The sequence below is a fragment of the Notolepis coatsorum genome (assembly GCF_963971535.1).
Source record: "Notolepis coatsorum genome assembly, chromosome: 14".
NCBI classification, from domain to species: Eukaryota; Metazoa; Chordata; class Actinopteri; order Aulopiformes; family Paralepididae; genus Notolepis; species Notolepis coatsorum.
In genome coordinates this window covers 20911385-20931922 of record NC_140178.1, presented here as the reverse complement: position 1 = coordinate 20931922, position 20538 = coordinate 20911385, and the positions used below count along the sequence as shown (strand labels likewise).

Here is a 20538-nt window from a genome sequence, read left to right as displayed (position 1 = left end):
ACCGTGACTCTACACCGTGACTCTAAACCGCGACTCTACACCGTGACTCTATAGCGTGACTCTACACCGTGACTCTATAGCGTGACTCTACACCGTGACTCTACACCGCGACTCTACACCGTGACTCTACAGCGTGACTCTACAGCGTGACTCTACAGCGTGACTCTACAGCGTGACTCTATAGCGTGACTCTATAGCGTGACTCTATAGCGTGACTCTACAGCGTGACTCTACACCGTGACTCTATAGCGTGACTCTATAGCGTGACTCTACACCGTGACTCTATAGCGTGACTCTACAGCAGTGGCGTCGTTAGCCCTGGGCTTCCGGGGCTTTAGCCCCGGATGTTTTTCTCCTAGCCCCGGATCGAAAAAAAGAAAATTGTTTACATTTTTTATTTTTATGGTAGCATCCCCATTGTCTGTGCTGAATGTTTGTTAGTGTTTGGTATTTTTCTTTGGTTTTTAGTACTTTTAAATGTCGATTTTTAGCAAGTAGTAGTTTTCATTTGATCCTATATAATTTTTTCATTCACCGATTTGTGGACTTTTTTTTAGTGTCTTGAAAGGCGCATTATAAATAAAATGAATTATTATTATTATTATTATCATCCAGGAGGGAAAAGACACTTTGGATAGTAGGGACTGCATCTCTGCCTGTCCTGGCCAGGAAACACTTTGCAACTGTGATCTCCTCTGGCAGTAGTTGGATATTGTAATGTGTGGCGAGGGGTTGCAGCAATTCCACAGAGAAACTGGTCTGAGGCTGGATAACATGCCTGTATGCCTCTCATACGTTGTTCTCCAACTCATGAGAACCTGCTCTCAAGCTCTTGCAGCATTCTGTCGAGGACTGGATAGAACAGTCTCTGTCTCAGCTGATCTCCATGAGGTCTGAGCTTGTGCCACAAGATGACTCAACTACATACTCGTCCATCCTTTTCTGCTTCCTCCTTTGGCTGGTAGTATGTTCCTCAATCCCAAGGCCATTACATATGGCCTTTGTCCTGTCATACATGTCCACTGCCATCTCTGAGGTGCGATAACCTTTGAGTGTGTCCTGCACTGCGCTTTTAAATAGTAGATAGGTATTGAAGATGTGCACTTTAACGCAGCAGCACCTGGAGCCATCCATACCCATGTCCAGTGTCCACTGACAAAGACATGCTCATGAATACACCGAAACGGTGATTGACTATGTCTGTACTCAGGTAGAAGTAATAATCCCCACCACCAAAATTAATATCTACCCAAATCAAAAGCCCTGGGTAGACAAATCCGTCCGTGAGGCTCTGAAAGTGCGCACATCAGCATACAACACCGGGCTGGTGACAGGCAACATGGAAGAACACAAGATGGCAAGATACAACGTCAGGAGAGCAGTAATAGAGGCAAAACGGCGTTACAGGGATAAAGTTGAACTTCAGTTTGAACAGGCTGACTCTAGAGGCATGTGGCAGGGCCTCAGAACAATGACAGACTACAAAGGAACCCCCCTCAAACTGAACAGTGACATCTCCTTAGCAAATGATCTCAACTCCTATGCGAGGTTTGAGGCTGTGAATAACAACACCAGCCTACAAACCACGGCAATGGGGGGGGGGGGGTCTGCTGATGGAGACTCAGTGTTCAGGGTAACAGAGCATGAGGTGAGACGGATCTTTAAAAAAGTGGATATCAGGAAGGCAGCAGGACCGGACGGCATCCCCGGCCGCGTCCTAAAAGTCTGTGCCGACCAACTGGCCCCGGTATTCACTGACATCTTCAACCTGTCCTTGGAACAGGCCGTCATCCCCACCTGTCTGAAGAAGTCCACCATCATCCCTGTACCCAAAAAATCTACGCCCGCTTGCCTCAACGACTACCGCCCTGTAGCCCTCACCTCCATAGCCATGAAGTGCTTTGAGAAGCTAGTGAAGGGCTACATCTGTTCCTCCCTCCCCATCAACCTGGACCCTCTGCAATTTGCATATCGCCCCAACAGGTCCACGGAGGACGCCATAGCCCATGTGCTGCACACAGCAGCATCACATCTGGACAAGAGGCAGGGGAACTATGTGAGAATGCTGTTCATCGACTACAGCTCAGCATTCAATACCATAGTCCCCTCCAAACTCATAGCCAAGCTCAGGGACCTGGGCTTGAACTATGACCTGTGCCAGTGGGTCCTGGACTTCCTGACGGGCAGACCCCAGGTGGTAAGAGCCGGCAACTGCACCTCCTCATCCATCACGCTCAACATAGGGGCCCCCCAGGGCTGTGTTCTGAGCCCCCTCCTCTACTCCCTGTACACACATGACTGCGTAGCACAGCGGAACAACAACACCATCATCAAATTTGCTGATGACACAGTAGTGGTGGGCCTGATCTCTGCCAACGACGAAAGGGCCTACCTGGAAGAGGTAGAGAACCTGTCACAGTGGTGTCAGGAGAACTGCCTCTCCCTGAACGTCAGCAAAACAAAAGAGATGATTGTGGACTTCAGGAGGTCGGGGGTCAAGGACTACAGCCCCCTCAGCATCGACGGGGCACCAGTTGAGAGAGTGAACAGTTTCAAGTACCTCGGAGCCCACATATCCGAGGACTTGACATGGACCACACACATTGACAGTGTTGTGAAGAAGGCACGACAACGCCTCTACTTCCTCAGGCGCCTAAGGAAGTTCCAAGTCAGTCAGAAGATCCTTAGGAACTTCTACTCATGTACAATAGAGAGCATCCTGACCGGCAACATCACCTCCTGGTTTGGGAATAGCACTGCACAAGACCGTAGCAGACTACAAAGAGTGACACGCTCAGCCGAACGCACAATTAGAGGGGGGCTTCCCACCCTCCAGAACATTTACAACAAGCGGTGCAAGGGGAAGGCTAAGAGAATTATTAAGGACTCGAGCCACCCGAACAACTGCCTCTTTGAACTGCTGCCGTCAGGCAAGCGATACCGGAGTCTTATGGCGAGCACAGAAAGACTCAGAAGGAGCTTCTATCCCCAGGCCATCAGGCTGCTAAACGAACAATAATCGCTAAACGAACAATAATCACTATGCAACAACCATCAAATGCACACAGCACACACACCCACACGCACACACTCACTCAAACAAACAACACACTGCAGCACCCACTCTCCACACTTTAGATCACACAAACACACTTACACTTTATATTTATTGATAAAGGATTTGCACTACAACTCGTACACCTACTGTGAATTGTACCTAAACTGCACCTTGTCCATTTATGCCTTGCACTATATAGTACTATATAGTATTGTATATTAGTACACTGCACAGTATTGTATATTGTATGGTAACTACGTCTACGAACATTGTACATATGTCTAAACTGAACACTGTGACCTCTTTTTTTACTTCTAATTTTTACTATGTCTTTATTTCATACTTATCTTGTCATGCACAGTCTCTGGAGCGCAACAGTAAGAAGCATTTTGTACAAAAGTATTCTGTACTTCTGTATGACAACTATTAAAGAAACTTGAAACTTGAAACTTGAAACTTGAAACTACTGTGATAAACTATAATAAGCTTTAATCGAACCCTGGTTCATTTCCTCAGATAGTCCGGTTGGTTTGGGTGGTGTGAAAGCTCATTCACTCTTGCAAGTGAACCCTGCTGCGGTTCATTTGAGATGTGAATACAAAGCGGACCAAAGGCAGGAAAAGACCCCAAAATCTAATATTTATTTTATGAGAAGACTGAAACATTATGTATATAATCTTTTCGATTGCTTAAGCACGATTTTGAAAACAGGGCCTGGTGTTTCAAAACACTACACACAATTAGCACAACCACACACACAATTATCAGAACACCTCAGATCCTTTGCTAAATAAAACACAAACTATACACTAATTTATAAAAACTACATTTTGTTACCATATGAAACACGTTTCATATGACTTAATTCTGTTTGAACCAGTTACACACTGCTGTGCTTAACCTAAAACACATTTAGCAATTCTACTTCTCAGTGATTAGAGTACTGTAAGTGAAGTACACAGATAATGTGCAAATATACAATAAATTCACCAAACACTACACAAGACCAATGCTGTAGACTGATGAAAATATAATTTATTTATCTCCATATACCCAAATCAATTATGCAGACTGATGAAAAAAAAATTCTCTCCATATACCCAAATCAATGATGCAGACTCCATATAACCAAATCAGTCAACATTTCAACATGGAGAATCACAACAAAACATGTCCCAGTTTTCCCGCTACTACAGTGTGCATAACACAGTAAGCTCAGCAAATATCAGACAAACATAAAATACTGTATCCAGTACAGGTTAAAATTACAGTAAAACAAAAACAAAAATAGAAAACATTTAAATAGAGTACAGAAAATACTAGACATTATCTCTTTGCCTAGCTGGATCTGGCAAGAGATTTTTTTGTTGTGATTCTCCATGTTGACATGTTGACTGATTTTGGGTATATGGAGAGAACATTTATATTTTCATCAGTCTGCATCATTGGTTGTCTTGTGTAGTGTTTGGTGTATGTATTGTATATTTTCACGTTCTCTGTGTACAGTACTTCACTCTCCTTCCATTTTGGTTGAAGACAGGTGAACTCACCTGCTGCATTTTTATAGTGCTTAAACCTGATTGGTGTATCTACAATTAAGCAATGGTGTGTTTGTGCATCCGATTGCTGTGTTTAACCAATTGGCTCATATGTGTGGTAATTTGACATTCTATGTGTAATGTAATGCAAGTGTGTTTAGTGTTTTGCAAATCACTGTGCGTATTGTTTTGCAAAAAGTGTGAGGCTGACTTTGTGCTTATATGGGTGCAGATCTGGGCCTATGTGTTGCTCCTTGAGTGTAAGGTTTTGATAATTGTGTAATACTTTTGATTTGAGTGTTTATGCAATCGAAGAAAACTGTAAAGACTAGAGATGAACTGTTTATTTCTTTTGTACATAGGCTGTGCATAATGTTTGTTTGTTTATTTGCTTATGTGTATGATTCTTAACTGTTTTTATTTTGTTATTGGTGTATATGTGTGTATGTATATGTATGTATGTATGTATGTATGTATGTATGTATGTATGTATGTATGTATGTGTGTATGTATGTATATTTGTACTCTCGTTGGGGCCTCTTGGACCATATCAATGTTTCATCTGGCTAAATAAAGGTTAAATAAATAAGAAACTGATGATTTGGTCCTGTTAACTTTGAATTTTCTATGGGGACTGCCCAGATCCCTCTCATGGACCTGGACCTCACTTTAAAAAACTCTAATCTAGTTCATCAGTATTTGTCTCTAATTACTCTAAAATTGCGTATTTCTGTGTGTAAAAAAAAAATAATAATAATAATAATAAGGGGGAGGGAGGGAGGGAGGGAGGGAGGGAGGGAGGGCCCCCCCCCCGGGCTGAAGCCCCCAATGTTTTCTAACACTAAAAACGCCCCTGCTCTACAGCGTGACTCTACACTGTGACTCTACACCGTGACTCTACAGCATAGGTGTCAAACTCATGGCCCGCGGGCCAAATGTGGCCCGCCACGTCATTTGATGTGGCCCCCCAAGAGCTCTGGTAAAAAAAATTAAAATAAATAAAATTACACTAATCTTGGGTTGAAAAATAGCGGTGTTCAAATAATTGTGGGTTAATGCGTTAATAAAGCTTTAACTTTGACAGCCTTAGTTATTACACATTCTTACACATACATGTATGTTGAACATCTGAGGTATTGATGAAGTAACAAAGGAAAAAAGCCAAAAGCACTTACTCCTCAGACATTCTTTGACAATTTTACAGCCCAAAATACAAAAAAGATCCAGGCGGAATAGGTAACAAAGGGTTGAAGAAATATTGTCCGAACTGTCAGATGCAAACTGGCTGTGTGACATAACGGAGCATCTCGCTCAATTGAATAAGAAGCTGTAGGGACGCAAACAAGTCCCACCCAAAACTTGACCAATATAGTTGTGAACTGAGACAACCCTTATTTTGTTATTTTTGAGTACAGTTACAGTTGTGTGTTCATGCAGACACATAATAGCAATGTCATTACGAATTGAAAATGGTGGACCCTGATGTAAACAAGTCGAAAGTCTTTCTCTGGTCTGCATACCCTTAACAATTGTGTGTATTGAGCTGTACTGTACCCATTCTGCAATCTGTTAATTAAAGTTAATTAAATTATCTTCCATTAGTTGGATGTATGGCCTCTGCAAGGTTGTGTGCAGCCATTTGTTTTTGTAACATCTGCTACATCTGTCCCACGTGTTCTTTGCAGCTCAGTTGTTAGTTCTGCCCCTCTTGACTGTGACAAAAAGGTTTTGAACAAACTTAATGACATAGCTTGTATTTGATGATCTTCTTCTTTGTTATTTACTTGAATGGTTGGTTCTGATCAACTAATTATTTGTTAAAATAACATAAGCCAACATATATTTTTACATCTATGCAAATGCATATGCAATATGTATAACTTGAATAAGTAATAAATACAGAAACAACATGTTTAACAATATGTAAATGAGTAGCTAGGGCTGGGCGATATGACGATATTATATAAATATCGGGTACAGTTCATTAACGATACACTTTTTAAACGTATCGTGGATATCGTGATGTTTTGCCCAAGAGGCTTGTGTTGCGTCAATCTGGTCCACACGTTGACACTTTTGAACAGCGCCGCCCCACACACACTACTGCATCAAAAGTTACTACTTATGATAACAAAGGCATTCGTTTTGTGGCATTGACGTTATATAGTTACACTTTCAATAACATCAGCGTATTTACATAGCAACGACCGAGGTCGACCTAGATATAGCAAGCATTAGCCGTTCATATCTCAGCCCGTGCTGACTCCGTTGTGCCCATTCTGCGGTCTGTTAATAACGTTTTCAATCAGACAGATGTATGGAAATGCTTTTATTATAACATCCGTTACAGTAAAATCATTATGCCTCCAGTCGTTTAGTCATTCTGCAGAGCTAAAAGGTAAAAGTCGGCCGCGGCGAGCTACCGCTGCAATTGTTGTTTTCATTGAGCTCTCCAATAGCGGAAGTAAAAAATTAATACGCGCTTGCCGATTGGTGCTAAGAACAGCAGGGCGGGTGCAAGCGATGTGACGTAATTGGCAGACGCGACTGTCAATCAAACTGATTCTGTTTGCCGACTGAATGAATATAAACGTTATTAACAGATTGCAGCATAGGTACAATACAGTACAGCTCAATACAACAACAGTCAACAGTGGACTGGAGGATGCAGACCAGAGAAAGTCTTTCGTCTTGTTTACATCAGGGTCCCCCATTTTCAATTCATCATATTTCGTATCTAAATCATATAATATCTCATTGCTAAATATATGCAATATATAATCTAATAATCCAATAATCTAAATCTAATATATAATATAAAAATGCTAAATGCATGGGTATTTTATTTTGTCTTTAATGTTAGCTTGCAAACTCAAATACTGTCTTGGTAAGCCTCATAATGAATTGTTTGGGGGAAAAAAAGAAAAACATCGTGATGCGTATCGTGTATCGCCGAAAGGTCAGAAAATATCGTGATATCATATTTAGGCCATATCGCCCAGCCCTATGAGTAGCTACATTTATTTTACATTACATTAACATTTATACGGTCTTTGGCCCTTTGAGGGCAACCATAATGCTGATGTGGCCCTCTGTGAAAATGAGTTTGACACCCCTGCTCTACAGCGTGGCTCTACAGCGTGACTCTACACCGTGACTCTACACCGTGACTCTATAGCGTGACCTCTGACCTTGGGAGGGGGCTTCTTAAGCAGCACCAGCAGATCCTGGAGCACCAGGTTGGATAAGTGAGGCCCGATGGGAGCATAGTTCAGGAGACGCTCGATGTCGTCCACCACCACGCAGCTCAATTCATACTTGTAGGCGTCGTCAAATACCTGGGAGGAGAGGACGAGGAGATACGATAAGATAAGATAAGATGAGATGAGATAAGATACGATAAGATAAGATACAATAAGATAAGATGAGATAAGATACGATAAGATAAGATACAATAAGATAAGATACAATAAGATACGATAACATAACATAACAACTAGTGCTGTCAATCGATTAAAATATTTAATCGCATGATTGTCCATAGTTAACTCACGATTAATCGCAAATTAATCAAATTCTTTTTTATCTACCTTAAACGGATCTTTTTCAAGTTCCAAGTTTTAATACTCTTATCAACATGAGTCAACAAATGCTTGCTTTATGCAGCCATTTAACACAAAAGGATGACCCTCATGCATTGCAAATTTGCATCAAATTCAAAACAGAGTGATGCACAAAATAACTTAAAAGAAAATAATAATTTAAAACAATGAATAAAGTGTGCATGAAATAATAGGGGAAAGAAAACGTTAGGAACTTGTTACATTCACCCACACAAGGGCTGAGTAATCACACACACACACACACTTCAGAAACAAACATAGTATCAATGAGAGCATCAATAATCAATCAATAAATTTACTAGAGTGAAGTCTAGTAAAAAAAAAAAAAAAAAAATCTTAAAAGTGAATCGTGAGTTAAAAAAAATAGTGGTGGTGTTAAAATAAAATAAGCAGTGTAAACAATATAATTAACTCTGAATATAAGAATATGAGCAAGTAAACAGTGTAATCAAAGGTGCAGATGAGGGTCTGTATGCCCTATCTGTTATATTATACGTTACAATAAGGTATATGGTAGAGCTGCCGCGGTATTGATGTTTTCCTTACCGCACACATTTGCAAAATATTTCCTACCGCCGCGGTTATTACCGCACGCACACAAAAAATTCAAAAAAAAAAGTTTGAATGCATTTTTTTTTTTAGTAGTAGTCTACTCTTTATAGCATATAGCCTGCCTCTAGTCTAAATGTCTATCTTTAGAGGATGACTTTGCAGCATGAATATTGTTTGGGATTCGGCAAGCACGCATTAGTTATTGAAAGTGAAACATGGATTCGAAGTTTCCCCTCTGGTCGTGCGCAGTTCACTCGGTGTCGCGGGCAGGGGTGGTTACCCCTAACCCCCCCGACCCTTTCTTATTATTATTACTATAAAGTTACTACTTTATAATAAAGGCATTCGTTTGGTGGCATTAACATTATATAGTTATACGTTCAATAACATCAGCGTATTTACCGGACCATATCAAGGCAAGCAATACTCTATTCATATCTCAGTTCCTTTCTTTTCTCAGAGCGTGCTGAGTTGTCCCATTCTGCGGTCTGTTAATAAAGTTTTCAATCAGACAAGTGTATAGAACGAAGGGCTTTTATTATAACATTCGTTGCAGACAGTAAAATCATTATGTCTCGTTTAGTACTCCTGAAGAGCGATGGTAGTCCACTCCGGCGGAGAGTTAAAGCTAACGTTATTAGCCGTGTTGTGATGAGCTGACATTCAGGACGTAAAAAACGTGTGACGCGTCTCTCTTCTGACCAATCAGTGGTCTGCAATGTTTCACGTGACTTTTCTGGTACCCAATAGGGTCGCTTGGAACCTCGATGGAGGAGTAGGGTATATCTGCAGAGCCGCAAGCCCAACGAGAGGAGGGTAATTTATTATTATTATTATAAAAAACAGCGGTGACGCGGTATTCAGCCTACTCTGCGGTGGCCGTGATGTAACAGCGATACCGCGGTAATCGCGGCAGCTCTAGTATATGGTCAATAACACTTAGAATCTGAATATATACTAGGAGTAAGTAAAGTAAACAGTATATACAGGTGCAGTATACATAAGGTACCCTAACTGGCATGCTATAGGTCATACGGAAGAAAGGAGTGGAGATAGGGAGATAAGGAGCGAGAGAAGGAGGGTGTTAAGGAAGGAAGGAAGCAAGGAGGTTAGGGAGGAGGGAGATACAGTATACCCACACTAGGAGACCGTTGCCCATTATTCACACGGCAGCCATGTTGCTCTCATGTCATGCTCAGGTTGGGATTCCTTTCCACCCTCCACTCTTAAATCAACTAGAAAATTACCATAAACTCAAGCGCTCTTCAGGTGTGGAGCGCGTCATAGACTGACAATGTCACTCAGTCACTCACTCGTTTATTAACCGGCTCACAGGCCGTTCAAGACCAGCTCAATCTATGCAAGAATGCTTCACATATATGGCATTCTGTGTCCTTATTAAGAACCATGTTGCAAAGTATTTTACACTGAATACAATAACATGAGATTAAAAAAAATATATATATATCATAAAATAGTGGAAAATAAAATATTATAAATTAAGAAATAATTAACTAAATTAAAAATCAACTGAAATTAAATGAAACCAAATGAAATGAAACTAAAGTAAGCCACCTACCTTCTTGATGGCCTCGCACTTGGAGATCTCCGAGAGGCCGATCAGCTTGTCCGGAGAGACGATCTGGATGAAGGGGAACTCAGAGGCTTTAGCGATCTTAGCTGCCAGGGCCGTCTTCCCACTGTGAGGAGGACCTGAGAGAGAGAGAGAGAGAGAGAGAGAGAGAGAGAGAGAGAGAGAGAGAGAGAGAGAAATAAAGAGGGAGAGAAAGAAAGAGGGAGAGAGGACAGAGAACGAGAGAGAAATAGACAGAGAGAGGGAGAGAGAGAACGAGAGATAGAAAGAGAGGGAGGGAGAGACAGAGAGAGATAAAGGGAGAGAAGGAGAAAGAGAGAGAAGGAGAGAGAGGGATGGAGAGAAAGAGAGGAGGAGGGAGAGTGAGGAGAGAGATAGAGAGAGAAACAGAGAGACACAGAAAGAGAGAGAGGAGAGGGAGAGAGAGACAAACAAACAGAGACAGAGAGAGAGAAAGAAAGAGGAAGAGGAGAAAGAGAATGAGAGAGAGGGAGAGAGAGACAGACAGAGACAGAGAGAAAGAGATGAGGGAGAGAAGGAGAAAGAGAGAGAACGAGAGAGAGGGAGGGAGATAGAGAGAGTGAGTGAGTTTGAGTGAGTTTGAGTGTGTGTGTGTGTGTGTGTGTGTGTGTGTGTTAGGGGCATGACTCTGACTATATACTGTATATTATTATTCGTGACTTTGACTATATAGATTGTCATTTGGACATCTAAGGACAACAGGAGGCTCTGCTCTAAAGGAAGTCAGTGATTTAAAATACCTGGGCTCGTGGGTCAACTCGTCCGAGCAGGACCTTAAAAGGAGGAAGGCGCTTGCGTGGAGGGCTCTGAACGGCATGACCAGTGTGTGGAAATCCAACCTCCCCCGTCAAATCAAGCTCAACTTCTTTCATGCAACAGTTGAGTCTATCCTTTTGTATGGCAGTGAATGCTGGACCTTGAAGCCCACCCTGCAGAAGTCCTTGGATGGGTGCTACACCAGAATGATGTGTGTGGTGCTCAACATCAACAGGGATGAGCATGTCACTAATGCAAACTTGTATGGGGGGGTGCTAAAGGTGAGCGATAAAGTGGCAGTCAGGAGAATGAGGCTGGCAGGTCACTGCCAGAGACACCATGAGCTGCCAACCAGCAAACTTGTGCTGTGGGAACCAACACACGGGCATCGATCACGAGGACGTCCCACATTAAACTACATAGACGTACTCAGGAGAGATGCGTGAACAGAATGCACCGGCGAGCTAGCCAGATGCATGGAGGATCGGGATGACTGGAAGCACCGATGGAGGGCCCGTCCGAGGACGACCTAGATAGATTTGTGACTTTGACTATATAGATTGTCATTTGTGACTTTGAGTATAGATTGTTATTTATGACTTTGACTATGAAGGATGTCGAGGTTTTTTCAATGTATATAATGTATATATTGGGGAGATGACAGCATCTAAATGTGCCAGGTCAGAGAGGTAGATGTAGTGGTGGAGGCGGTCAGAGAGAGAGTCAATGTGTTTAGCAGCAGACTAAGATAGAGCCCAGGGCTTCGAGGTCGTTCAGCTTGTTAAACATAAACACTGATACGGACTGGGAACAGTGCATATTTGGTCAGAGAGAACTATGCAGAGTTTGACATCGAACCATACTAAAGGTTAAAAGCAGTAGCCATGGCAGCGTCACATAGTAACAAGAAGAGGGGCGGGGCCTGTCGTTGCTATGGCGAAGATAATATAATGGCGTTTTCTTCCGGGTAGTTAGAATGAGAAACGAACCACAGCGAAGAGCGCACGCGTTGATCAGAGACTTTCATCCCTCTCCACCCTCGCTGGGTGGGGGAGGGGAGTGACACCTCATCACTAGCTTCGGCTAGCAGATATGGTTGTTGGCTACGACAAGGCCGTGACGACCACCAAGCGGGGTAACAGGAGATCATTAGAATAATGAATTTAGTGTTCTATCAAAGACTTTCCAAGGACAATACGAGATGGGTAACATCTGAGGCTTTTGTTTATGTAATAAACACCGGGTTCCAAGAAAGGTAACATGTCTGACGATGTGAATTATTATGATTACGGATTGCATTAAAGGGGAATGACAAAGATTGTACAGCCAGTATGAGAAGACGTCGGAGAAAATAAACACAACGCAGAACTACAAGCCAACAGATGAAGAGGTGATACTGGCTGATTGATCCAAATCTAACAACTATATAGATTGTTTTTTGTGACTTTGACTATAGTCACCCCCCCCCCCCCCCCCGCCCCGCCCCAAAAAATACCCGGATATGCTGTCTGATGTATACCCACCGATAAAGTACCCACTACAAAGTACCTCATTGTGGAATGTACCAACTCCTACATGGGGAACTTCCTACCTCATCATATTTAGCTAGCTAGGAAACTGTACAGCTAAACCTGTCACAGGATAACCGTTGCAGGAGATGTGGTCAGGTGATCACAATATTTGACATTGTCTTGTCCCCAAGCCTTCTTCACCCAAAAATGACAAATCTCTAGGTACATCATACGATTGCTTATGTAAGGAAGGATGGCGAGTGGCGACTGGTGATTGTCCAGGGCCATCTGTTGCTTTGTTTGTTCGCTGTAAGGTAATAATAATATATTCAATTTGTAGGGGCGCTTTTGTGGAACAAATCTCAAGGCGCTACAGAAGAACATCAAAACTAGTAAGTAAGTAGAAAGAACATAAATGAAGTAGGGCTAAAACTAGTAAAAGAGTAAAAGAACATAAAATGTGTGGGGCTAAAACTAGATAAAGATTTCTTTTAAAAAGTGCCCCCTTGACGTACATTGAAAAAAGCACTAGCCACCTTAGTCAACTGGGCAGGTATAACTACACCTTGAGCCAGACCCTGCTGTGTGTCTGTCTCTGCACCTGTACCTTCCAGCAGCACCAGAGCTCTGTGTCTGTCTCTCCACCCGTACCTTCCAGCAGCACCAGAGCTCTGTGTCTGTCTCTGCACCTGTACCTTCCAGCAGCACCAGAGCTCTGTGTCCGTCTCTGCACCCGTACCTTCCAGCAGCACAGACACCAGCGGCGTGCGGTCGCTGTTCTTTGTCTGTTGCACCAGCCGCTCGCCTTCGTCCAGGACGTGGGTCACTGGGTCGCCCCACTTGATGAAATAACCGGCGTAGTCCTCCTGGTTGATGCCAAACGCCAGGCGGACGGAGAGAGAAGCATTCGTTAGTTAGTTAGTTAGTTAGCTAGCTACTGTAGTTACTTTTATTTTCATCTTTTATAGGCCCAATCTGTGGTCCCCAAAAAAAGAACCCCACCAGTGCCACCACAAGAAATTCATAGTTATAGGAAGTGAGATATGTTTCTATTCTCTAGTTGATTGACTGACCTCTTGATACAAAGACTAACACTAAACAACAGAACAGATACATAATGAGTTTGTAATCGTATTTGCCGTATTTTGTAGCTGTCCAGCAACAAGGACCTCGTAGACTTAAACATTACGATCGACTGATCCCAAGCTCCACCCTCTTTTCTCGAGCCTCCAATCACAACAGTCACTTTCCTCGCTCAAGCTAAGAGGGCGGAGTCTAGGAATCGGTTGCTTACACGCCTATTCCATGTACCTGTGTGTGTCAAAGAGTCTATGAGATCCTCATTTCATATCGTAAAGATCTTTGTGCGTCTTTAATATTGAAGACCCTCCAAGCTGTCTCTGTGAGAGTGAAGTCGACAGACTACCGTCATCTACTTCTCCTCTGGATGTGGCCTGGGGGTCTGGGTACCAGAGTACTACCGTATAGAGACAGGGTTGGACAGGAACAGGAAGAGAACACAGAAACCACTGTTTACGTACCGGTTTGATGTCATTCAGATATCCAAAGAAGTCGGATCTGGTGACCTGTACCTTCTCGGCTCTCTCCATGTCCACCTCCACTGTCGATGTAGCCTACAGACAGACAGACAGACAGACAGACAGACAGACAGACAGACAGACAGACAGACAGACAGACAGACAGACACACACAGTAGTATAACAGTTAGATACAACTATATACAAACAGTATCACAATAACAAAGTTAGGAACAGCAGCTCTCTGCTCTTTGTATGTCTACCTCCACTGTACATGTTGCTTGGAGAGAATACACACACACGCACGGGGCTCCGGGCCGATGGGCTAGGGTGGGCGTTTTTGTCCCTGAGTCGATCCGACCACCCTGGACCACTTTCCCCGCAGCGTGCACACGGGGAGAGGGATGTTAAAGGGATGTAGGAAGCGCGCGACAAGGAGAGGTGTAGGCGAGCTAGGTGGGTTTGAATGAGACCTAGACAGCCCGAGTTATTGTTGAAGCTCTTTAATTCGTTTTCTCTTATTTGTACATTATATCTTTGTCTCTCGGTTGACTGGATTCTGCCGCAGGAGCAAATCGCACGTCTTGCATTCCAGTGTAGGCGAGTACAAGTTGTTTGTTTTGTATTGGTTGCGGCGAACGCCCTTTATTTTCGGGGGAAAATAACCTTTTGAGGTGGGAAAAGAATATTATTTACGTGCCTTTTTTTTATCACCAGAAAGGTATTTTTATTTTTTTTGGAGAACGGAACGAAACCCACAGTGGACTGAGAGTCGCGGTGGTATTCTTTTTGTTTGTGTTTCTTTTTTTCTTTATTATTTCCATTAAACGAGGGAGGACAGCCAGGACCAGTGGTGAGTCATATTTGAGTTATTGTTTATCTGTGTTGTTTAACTATGTAAATTGAAGGCTTACTGACAGCGGATTGTTCCCACTATAGCCTGCTTTTCAGTCAGTGAGGGGGAGTTGTTATAATTGTTAAAAAAAATAACAATATACTGTAAAGCAGTATACCAGATTAATAAAGTCATAGAAACAGAAACTCACTATCTGTCTCTACTAGATGTTGCCTGGATTGTATGCTTGCAATTAGCCAGCCTGACCTTGATGTGGCATGTCATTGATTTGCAATCGTGGTCAATCAATTAGTCAAAATACATTTGATTAGCTAGTTTATCCTCAATATGATAAATCAATACTTTGATTGGCTGGTTTATGGTGAATTGGCCAGTGACTGACCTTGATGTGGCAGTTCATTGACCAATTCTGTAAGCGTGGTCAATCAATTAGTCAAAAGACATTAAATTAGCTAGTTTATCCTCAATATGATAATTCAATACTTTTATTGGCTGGTTTATGGTGAATTGGCCAGTGACTGACCTTGATGTGGCGGTTCATAGCGATGGACTGGGCCGCTCGGACCAGCCCTTCCAACTCACCACCACTAAAGTTCTTGGTCTCGGCCGCCAGCTATGGGATGTCGACGTCGTCAGCCAACCGGCCGAAGCCTTTCATCTTGTTGGTGTGGATTGTCAGGATCTGGATACGCCCCTTCTCGTCAGGCAGGCCTGGGCGAGGGATGGAAGGGAGGATTGGGTTGTTAGGGAGATTATGGGGGGGGGGGGGGGCTATTCTGACACGATCCACTAGAATGGAATAGAATACAAATACAAATACTTTATTTATCCCGAGGGGAAATTCGGCACTACACAGTAAACAGACCTCCATGTGAAAAAAGAGGGAGAAAACAGAGAACAAGAACCAGAAAAAGAAACCCACCAGCAGATGTGCACCATACAGTCCATACATTATACACCTGTATTTGATGACAAATCTTTTCCTGACATTAGTAGCCCACTTATTCAGTCGGAACTTCCTCCTGGGTGTCATCATTAAACCCCCACCTGTGACCTTGTTAGCATGCATCACAGACCTTAAAAACTTTTCTTGATCTGGGAAAAAACGTCCCAATGGAACATTTTTCCTGTTTTTGGTTTCCCTAAGAAACCGGGTGAGCTCCCTTGCAGTATACATCCCCTCCTTTTCCAAATCCTCACCCCCATCACCAGATACCAATGCCTCTTCCTCAGACCCACTCCCTCTCCTTAGCACCCCCCTCTAAATCCATCCCCTCCTCACCCACCAGTGTGCTCCCCTCAACTTCAATCTCCTTCCCATTCCGACCCCCCCCCCCTCCCCCACTTTGCCCCCCCCCCCCCCCTCTCTCCACAACACCACTGGCCTCTGCGTCAGCTTCATTCCCCCCTACATCCACGGGGAAAGGGGCCCCCCCTCCATCTGATGAACCTAACACCGGCCCTGGCTGTGCACCTGTTTCGGGAGCATGCGTCCCCCCTGCAGCTTCTCCCTCCAGCACCAGCCCCCCTGTCTCAGTGCACTCTCTACTCCAACTCCTCCTGCAGCTTCTCCCTCCACCACCAGCCCCTCTGTCTCAGTAACCTCCTCCACTCCCCCTTTATCTGCCTGTTGCTCTGCAGTGTTTACCATATTAACCTCTACTATTTTTTCACTTGGCTAACACCGGTTCCTGACAGGGAGCGAGCGAGCGAACTAGAGACGAAATCGCGCGCGACACTGTCCTGATATGAGGCGGCGCGTGTCCGAGTGTGTCTGTGTGTGTGTGTGTTACCTGGAAGCACACGTGGGGGGGGGCTGCGATTCATGACCAATAAAAAGTGTTTAGGGGCGGGACTCGGCCGCGTAATCGCTCAACTAGAGACACAGCGAGCGAATATCTGAGGGGTGGACGACATCGCTGCTCAGTTCGCTGTCGCTCGCGGCAGGTCAGGATAGTCTGATTGAAACGAATACATTTTAATCATTTTCGCAATCACGCTCGAGCGCGCTTCAGTGAAACTAGCATTTAACGTTTGGTCTGCGCTTTTCAAATACATAAACACTTGCCTACGCAACGAGAGTACATGTTTCAGCCCAGGTTCCTTACACCCAAGAGCAATAGGTCTGAATCCACTCGCAAAGCTCCCGAAGCGAATCAGCTACCTTGACTGAGCCTCGTCTTTGATAAACGGAGGTACATTGGACACGACTACCCGTGTAGCGGGAGCCGACAGCGGCGATACGGCCACCACAAGCACATCCCTCACAAAAATGCCACTCGCAATTACTTTGCTTACCAAACTTTCCTTTTTCAAAAAAACCACCACAGCCTTATTCATCCGCGATGCATAAGCGAGATTTTCGCATCCTACCTGCTCGCCGACAGCTTTCAAAACCTCTTCCACCGTAGCAGTCCCCTCGGGGACACACCTCACCCCGTGTCTGAGCGACACCGACTCAGGTCCTGCTGCTTGCGAGGCCATGTCACCGGCCGCCTCCACTCACCAAACAATGAATACACTCGCCTCCAACACTATACAAAGTTGCACCAGTTACCCTGATAGGAAAAAATAACCCATAAAACCACACCTCACTGTGCATGTGCACATAGAAAAGAAATGGAAAAATCAACCTCAACCGTGACGTGTCCTCGTCTTTCGCGCCGAAATTCACGTCACGTAGTAGGCGTCGCCGATGTGTGTGTGACCTGTGCGCTGCGTCAGACTCGGATGGGACATCAGTCAGATACACAGAAAATATCATTAAATAGTGGATTTCAACCATTTAAAAAAAAAAAAAATAGACTGCTTACACTAAAATGCTGACTAAAAAAATAAAAGTTTTGTATTCATTTTTAGTAAATCTTTGGCGCTGGCTGCAGTTACAACTCCCCGCCAGCAGGGGGTGTTGCAGCCCCCTGCAGCACCCCCACTTGAGTCTTGGTAAACTTTACGAAAGTTGATGCAGACACAAGAAGACAACGGACACAAAAATGGGTGGTAATTTGTCACACCGGCTGTTTTCAAAACAGAAAATTACTAGTCTGCAGAAATGTGCCAGTGTCGTCGACTGCTTTGAATGGACTCCATGGAGCTGGCTCGCTGCAGGTTTGATTGATTGATTGATTGATTGATTGAAAACTTTATTAACAGATTGCAGAATGGGTACAAGGGGATGCAGACCAGAGAAAGACGTTTGTCTTGTTTACACCAGGGTCCCCCATTTTCAATTCATCAGGACATATATGACATACATGACATACAGATAGACAGTACTGCTACATCTATACATTTATGACATACCAGATTTGCAAAAGTACTGTTTGTGCCCTTTTGATTGGCGAAAATGAGAGGAGATGCCCCTCCAATGGTTAAACTTGACCATGTGCCCCCACAATTGAAAACATTGCGCTAAACCTAAAGTGCCCTTTTGAGTGGCAAAAACTAAAGGTTGTGCCCATTGTTGCCCTTCCAATGGTCTAAACTTGACCATGTGCCCCCACAGTTAAAAATATCTTGCTAAAGTGCCCCTTTGAGTGGCAAAAAATGAGGACGTGCCCATTGGTGCCCTTCCAATGGTCTAAACTTGACCATGTGCCCCCACAGTTGAAAAACATCACGCAAAAGTGCCCTTTTGAGTGAAAAAACTAGAGGATGTGCCCCTCCAATGGTTTAAATTTGACCATGTGCCCCCACATCGCGCTAAAATGCCCTTTTGAGGGCATGAAAAAATTAAAACATCGTGCTAAAATGCCCTTTTGAGTGGCGGAAATTAGAGGACGTGCCCATTGGTGCCCCTCCAATGGTTAAACTTGACCATGTGCCCCCACAGTTGAAAACATCATGCTAAAATGCCCTTTTGAGTGGCAAAAATTAGAGGATGTGCCCAACTGCCCATTGGTGCCCTTCCAATGGTCTAAACTTGACCATGTGCCCCGATGGTTAAATAATGTCACGCAAAAGTGTTAGCTACAACTCTGAGCAGCCTCGTCACTACAATATTCCATCCATTTAAGTTTTCAGTTTTAGACACATCCCCTCTTGAATGTTCAGATGCCAGAGGGCTTATGCAGTCTGAGCTGTAACCCTGCATCCTACTGCTGTGTGTGAGGTAGGTAATACAGCAAGCTTTCTTTGAAGTTGCAAAGATTGAGTTTGTTTTACCAATTATGCATTACTAAATAGTATTGTTCACTTGTACACTGCAAGTGATTTTATTGATGGCAGTATGTTTTAGCCTAGGCTACTGTAGGCTAGCTGTATTACTACTGTAGCTACAGTAGCTAACTAAACAGGTACCTTGCTTATCTGATTCTATGCTCTGTGTTCTCAATTTAGAAATAAAGTGTACAAATTATTTTAAGACTATTTGCACAAAATATACCCATGGCGCTTTAAAGTTCAGTGTGAATTGCTTTTTAAAGCTAACTTAAGAGTGGTAGTAAACTTAAAAGTGGGTTTAGCATTGGCCTATATTCTATGATTACAGAATCCCAATGAGAAAGAAATCAGAAGAATATTAAAAAGCAGCTGAAAAATGCTGCGAGAGGCAGCTTCTTTTTGAAAAAAACTGAGAATCTGGTGCTAACATGGTCAATAATGCTTATTTTGGACAGAACATTTTTTCTTAAACATTTAAATTGACCAACCATAGATCATCTTTATTACAATCAAGGCAAGAGGGCTAGTGGTGGTCGTTATATGACATATTATTCTATAATACAATTATGACATTGTAGGCTACAGTAGGAATATTATATACAGTACAATTATATTACTATTATAAAACAAATATTATTTGCTACACCTTAGATAAAGACAGTACAGACAATGAAAATGGAGATATTCAAGAGGGAAATGATCAGGAAGAGAGATGGTGAAGAAGTGGAGGAAAGAGAAAATGCAGATGATTCTATGGAGAGAAATTATGAAGAAGTGGAGGCAAGAGAAAATGCAGATGATTCTATGGAGAGAAATTATGAAAAAGTTGAGGAAAGAGAGAATGCAGATGATGCTATGGAGAGAAATGATGATGGAGATGCTAAAGAAAGCGAGGATGAAAATGATGATAGGGAGAGAAATTATTCAAACGACACAACAACAAATAACTTGAATGCTCTCCATTAAAATATCCCACTGATCCAGCCAGTATCCAGGTACAATATATTACGTTTAATGGAGAGAATGGGGAAGATAGAGAGGGGGGAGGGAGAGAGATAGGGAGATATAGAGGAGAGACATGAGGAGAGAAGGGGAGTACAGGAGGAGAGAAGGGGAGTACAGGAGGAGAGAAGGGGAGTACAGGAGGAGAGAAGGGGAGTATAGGAGGAGAGAAGGGGAGTACAGGAACACCATGACAATGAGGTGAAATACACATTTGAAAGGTGTATTGTTCCCTGTGTGTTTTTATCATAGAGGTGTGGTTATACTATTAATCTGGATTGTCTATGTTATTCTAATGTTAATCTTAATCAAGGATGAAGACTATTTC

The 20538-nt window shown here is 43.2% G+C and overlaps 2 pseudogenes across 2 annotated transcripts in view; one reads left to right on the top strand and one right to left on the bottom strand.

Moving 5' to 3' along the window:
* Window positions 1-16698, bottom strand: part of LOC311240457 (vesicle-fusing ATPase-like) — an 85800-nt pseudogene extending 69102 nt beyond the window's left edge. The window contains exons 1-6 of the transcript in view: window positions 16503-16698; window positions 15571-15758; window positions 14195-14287; window positions 13393-13537; window positions 10351-10484; window positions 7788-7934 (exon numbers count right to left, since the gene is read on the bottom strand). The product of the transcript in view is annotated as a vesicle-fusing ATPase-like (transcript). The remainder of the gene's footprint in view (window positions 1-7787; window positions 7935-10350; window positions 10485-13392; window positions 13538-14194; window positions 14288-15570; window positions 15759-16502) is intronic.
* Window positions 16699-18040: 1342 nt separating this feature from the next.
* Window positions 18041-20538, top strand: part of LOC311240456 (vesicle-fusing ATPase-like) — a 59017-nt pseudogene continuing 56519 nt past the window's right edge. The window contains exon 1 of the transcript in view: window positions 18041-18155. The product of the transcript in view is annotated as a vesicle-fusing ATPase-like (transcript). The remainder of the gene's footprint in view (window positions 18156-20538) is intronic.